Genomic DNA, 6,000 nt, shown 5'->3' on the forward strand with positions numbered 1-6,000 from the left:
GGGGGAGCTCACTAAGCTTTCAGACTTACAGTTTCAGTTTATTGTTTCAGGTACATCAGGGGATCGCGGCAAGGCGAAGCATAATCGTACAACTCCTTATGTTTTGTTTATGTTTCTGGGAAAACTTTGATATATTTACATTTTGAAAACAAAGTTGTAATGATTTAAATGGTTTGAAATGTTTTTAATAGTTCAAATTTGGCTTGAAATTTTCGTGTGTTACATGACGGTTGTATAGAGAAAGTGATCGAAGCAGCAGAAAAAAGAGAAAGAGGGTGACACGGGGAGTGGTGGTTGTGGCGATGGTTTCCGACAGGTGGCGGCAATTTATGGTGGGTGGCGTTTTTCTCTGGCAGGTGGTGATCTTTTCCGTCTGGTGCGATGGTTTCCGGCGACACATTGGAGTGAGAGAGATAGGTAGTATGTATAAAGAGATACTGGGTGGGTGTAGTAGTATGGGTGGGTTTTTTTTAGTTTTGTTTTTAAATCTGAAAATCAACAAAATAAATAAGAAAATGGAAAAGAAAAATTAATAAAAATAATAAAAAACTGAAAAATAAAAAATATGGGCAAAATAGTCATTAGAAAAAAATTCAAAGCAAATTAGACCGCAACAAAATAAAATTTTGGATATGTAATGCTAGTTCAAACTTTTTTAGATCAAAATGACAATTTTGAGTTAACCAAGTGACCATAATATAAAGTTTAGTCTATATATATCCTTAGTAAATGTCAAATTTGCCCTGTGCTACTTATTGCTACGGCCTACGATGCTACCCCATGTCCCCATTTGCTTCTGTTGGTCTTAAGATTGAAACAACTATTTGGGAGATAGTTCAAATATCCAAGTCCCGCACACCAACCAAACCCTGTTTCACACTACTCAAGAACACCAAAATCCCCTTTCTCTAAAAATTTCTTTCTCCATTACAAAATCCAGATTCTACTCATCACAAATTTCTCAAAGAACCACTAACAAGTTACAACTTTGAGTAATCAGAAAATTGTGGTAATGTGAGGTGGGTAAGAAAAAAAAACCCTTTTTTCATCGTTAAAAGTATCGAAGATTTCATTTTGAAATCAAGATCGTAGTAGTTTCATGCTATTTCGAATTGTTTTTATTGGGTTTCTTGTAATTTATACTAATTTATCGATTTCATGAGTTGGGTTTGATCCCAAGAGCAATCTTGATGAATTCTTGAAAAGCGTGATGTTTTTATGAAGCATAGCATTTGCTATATTGAGCCGAATTACACCCCTTATCAAACAGGATTCCTTTTCACCTCTCTTAATCCTCCTACCACTGTTTTTTGATCGAAACATTATGGTTGATTGAAGTTCTTTTAACTTATTTCAAGTGGGTTTCTTGTAATTTATACTACTTAGTCGAGTTCATGAGTTAGGGATTTGATTCAAGAACAATCTTTATGTTTATCGTAGCATTCCCATTTGCTAAAATGCGCCGGATTGAAGCCCTTATCAAACAGGACTCCTTTTCGCCTCCTGCCGCCAATTCATCTGTGTTTCTTGCTAGAAACATTATGATTATTGTAGTAATTATTTTCGTAACTTGTTGTCTGCTACACTTTCTTGTGAGATTTCTCATGAACAAGATAAGATTATATTCAAATTCCCATCATCAATCCACAAGATTTCATGAAAGTAGCGATGTGGATGCTGCTGTTTATCAAAGACAATTGCAACAGCTCTTCAAATTGCATGATTCTGGATTGGATCAATCCTCCATTGATGCTCTCCCAGTGTTCGTTTACGAAGAATTAATCGGTTTAAAAGAGCCTCTTCATTGTGCTGTTTGCCTTTGTGAATTTACCAAAAAGGACAATCTGAGGCTACTTCCTGCATGCAGCCATGCTTTCCATATTCATTGCATAGACACTTGGTTACTATCGAATTCAACTTGCCCTTTATGTAGAGGGAACCTTTTTACACCTGGGTTTTCTGTTGTAAATCCAGTCTTTGACTTTGACTTTGACCAACAAGAAGAAGACGACGACGATCGTGAAGGGGTTTCTGGTAATTTCAATCAGGCTGAAAGGGTATATCCGGTAATACTTGGGAAATTTAAAGGTATGAATCGTGATAAAGAAGATAAGCAAGATGAGGGACAAACTAGCAATGGGAATCTTGACGAAAGGAGGTGTTACTCGATGGGATCTTATGAGTATGTTGTGGGAAACTCAGATTTACAAGTGACATTTTGTCCGATTAGGGGTAGTAATATGAGGGGTATTATTGGAAATAGTGATTTGAGAAATGAGGGTGGAGATGGAAAAGAAATTAGGAATCGGGGGAAAGGTGAGAGCTTTTCTGTTTCTAAGATTTGGCTTTGGTCCAAGAAAGGTCATCTTAACTTTCAAGATTCGTTAAATCGGCTCTCAATGTAGGCATACTCATACTATAGCCAAAATGTATGAAATTTTACTTGTATTTATCTTGATTTAGTTAATTCAATTGGTTTTTTATAGACTCAAAACTCCTAAAATATGTAAAACTTTTGAACTTAATTGTATAATAATTCAATTGGAACCTTGTTTTTGTATAATGTCCTAATTGCATCATATTTCTTTGGATTAATGACTTAAATGTATAATAATTTAATAATTTAATTGCAACCTTGTTTTTGTATAATGTCCTAATTGCATCATATTTCTTTGGATTAATGACTTAAATGTGTAATAATTTAATAATTTAATTGCAACCTTGTTTTTGTATAATGTCCTAATTGCATCATATTTCTTTGGATTAATGACTTAAATGTACAATAATTCAATTGGAACCTTGTTTTTGTATAATATCCTAAAATATGTAAATCGACACTATGATTTATTTTATAGTGTCGTGATCCTATTTTTTTGTTGAGTAAAGCTAACTAAAACTTAATTGAGTTGGTTGACTTAAAAGACTAAATTAGCATTATAAGCTCGATATAGGGAATGTTTGCATAATGTTTTTGGGAACTTAAAAAAAACGGTACAAGTTTTTAACTTTTATTTTAAACAAAAAATCATAAACAGAAAGCTTCTTCTTGCAAATAGTTTTTGGAAGCTTTTAGTTTATAGTTTTATCTAATTTTACATCTTTAAAAGTTAATATCTACTATTGCGAACACTTTTACAAAATAAAAGCTACAATTTTCAGTTTTCAACTTCTAACTTCATGTTACCAATTTTGTAGCTATCAACTAGTTTTGTGAATGAGATTGCATGCTTGGGATTACAACGAGATATCAGGACTTTTATACAGTTCATTGAGCCTCCACTTTCTTGTACTAGTTGACTAAAGGCGAGCTACTTTTGAATTCTCTAATTAACTAAGCTCTATCCATAGATAGTGTTCCCCACTGTAAAGAAATGCTAGCCCTAGCTCCTTAACCTTCCTCGTACTAGTGGATGAAAGACCTCGTCTGGGCAACCTATTTGCATCCTGTGCTGGTAACACCAGTTCGCATCTGGCTATTCCACTTCATATAGCAATTAATGGCATTCTCCAGTCCAATCCGATTCTGCGAATAATCTCTTTATTTTGCCTAGTGCCTTACAAGACTTTATAAAATTCTGAAGCTCCAACATAAAAACTTTGAAAACATCGAAGACTATAAAGGCCTTGGTCCCACAACGTGAGTAACATTGTGTGTTAATTCTTTTGTTTTGCCTCTCCTTTTAAAACATCAAACCAAATGAGTTGAAAAACATGTAATTTAATTTATACATTTAAATTCATAAATTACCTTTACCTAACGTTTTTTTTAATTTTTTGAGAGTTCGTGGAGTTATGACCGCAAAACAATAGTGGGATCCATGAAGAGTGATGAGTTTGAGAGGCATTCATGACTTAAACTAACAAAGGGTATAACATTGGAGTGGTACTCATGGCATGTGGGGTGATCATATGTAGATTGAAAAAAAATTCTTCAACCACTTGGTAGTGGCGTTTATTTTACATCAATGGCTCCAAAAATATTTAGTTATGTCCCCACCTTTCTTTATCACTCGGTTTTCTTTTACGAAATAGACTAATTGAGGAGATGAAAGGTTGACATGTCTTTGCATTAAAACAAGTTGGGTTGATATATCAATATTTTCCTTCAAGAAATGAATAATATATAAAGTATGATTATAAATTTTTTATTTAAATAATCCTACGTTATAAACCAAAGATTAGACACTTTGAACACACTTTTCTTGGAAATTATATTGCAGTAATAGGAAAATGACAAAATTATAAAAATGGTCCTTGTGGTATGCATTTTTTGGGGTTTTAGTCCAAACCATAACTTTTTTGGATTAGTGGTCCTTTTGAGGTAGTTTCGTTGCGTTTTTGGTCCCTTGGTAAACTGAAATGACTGTAATGCCCTTTTGATATTTTTTTATTTTTTTTCTATTTAATTTAAATGAAAAAGAAAATAACAAATTAAATTGGACCCACATCTCTCTCTCTCTCTCTCGTATGTGTATGTGTTTATTTCCGATGAGGCTAAAATAGCCCTAGGTATCACCTCCCTCTTTCTATTCTTCTTCTCGTCAGAAGACCCTCCTTCACAGACATCGCCAACCCTCCTCAGCCCCTCTTATGTCAACGACAACCCCCTCAGCACCCTTGATCGATGTTGCTCTATCTTAGATCGGAAACTACCCCGGTGAAGGAATTTCGAACAAGAAAGAGCACGTCGGAACCACCGACTGCCACTTCCTTTGGCGATAAACTCCAGCCGTTTCAACCACCCTCTCAACCCTCCTACTTCATCACGATAGCCCCATGTATCTCCTCCTTCTTTTTATTTTTCTTCTCATCGCAAAACCCTAGCCTCCGGCACCAGTAACCAGCAGCGACTCTACAAACCCTAGTAGAGACGGCGACTTGTGGTTTCTGGCACCACCGTCAACAAACACTAACATTTCAGGTCTGGTTTCAAACACCACCTCAGATCTGTGAGAGATAGAGATAGAAAAAGAAAAAAAATGGTGTTTCAAATCAATGTGAGTGAGAAAGAATTGATTTTCGGGTTTCTTGTGTGTGTGTGTGTGGTGGACGGTGGTCGAAAACAGAAAAATATAGGAGGTTAATTGGTGGACGGTTCTTCTTCCCCATTGAACAAAGCCGTTAGTGACTGTTTGTGATATGGGATTTCTTCAGCTGGCAACGGTGGTGATCTGGAGGTGGTTGGGTCGTCTTGCCATCGAAATAAAGGGGATAAATTTTTGGAATCGAGGGAGGCGGCAACTATGGTTAAGGTTGCGTTTTTCCGGTGACCGAGAGAGAGAGAGAGAGAGAGAGAGAGGGTGGGCCCTTTTTTATTTTTTTTAATTATTAAAATAAATAAATTAGTATTATATTTAAAAAATGAGAGAAAATGGAAAATAAATACCCCAAGGGTATTACAATCATTACACTATTTGGAGGGACCAAAAACGTAACAAAACTAGCTCAAAAGGACCACCAATCCAAAAAAGCTATGGTATGGACTAAAATCCCAAAAAAACGCATACCACAGGGACCATTTTTGCAATTTTGTCTAGGAAAATTATTGAATCATGTGTTTAATATAATATTTTTAAAATAAATTTGTCCGCAACCAAACTTTGTTTCCCATTATAAAATCGCTTTAACAGTTCTGTGGTTCAACTAGTCGGGTTGGTTAAAAAAAAATTGGATGATGTCATTTTTTATAGAATGGTAGCTCACACATCCATTTAAACCTACTTTTAAATCCATACATTTTAACTATCACGAGACTTGAATCATCAACTAATAGGGATACACACATTTCCAACACACTTGGTATTGTGATATATATATATATATATATATATATATATATATATATATATATATATATATATACATATATATAGAGTTAGGTTCAAATGTTTTCACTATCTATTGTGTGCCTGTATGATTGATTATGGAACAATCATTTTAGTTATTTTAAAAAAATAATTAATGCATATTAAATGCTGAAGATGTAATTAATAACTATTA

At 34.5% G+C, this 6,000-nt stretch overlaps 1 pseudogene; it reads left to right on the forward strand.

The window, feature by feature from the left end:
- The first annotated feature begins 783 nt into the window (after positions 1-783).
- LOC145070643 (RING-H2 finger protein ATL46 pseudogene) lies at positions 784-2,563 on the forward strand (annotated as a pseudogene).
- The last annotated feature ends 3,437 nt before the right edge of the window (positions 2,564-6,000 follow it).

Source organism: Lactuca serriola, chromosome 8, assembly GCF_051521515.1.
Source record: "Lactuca serriola cultivar US96UC23 chromosome 8, Lser_US96UC23_V15, whole genome shotgun sequence".
Classification (NCBI taxonomy): Eukaryota; Viridiplantae; Streptophyta; class Magnoliopsida; order Asterales; family Asteraceae; genus Lactuca; species Lactuca serriola.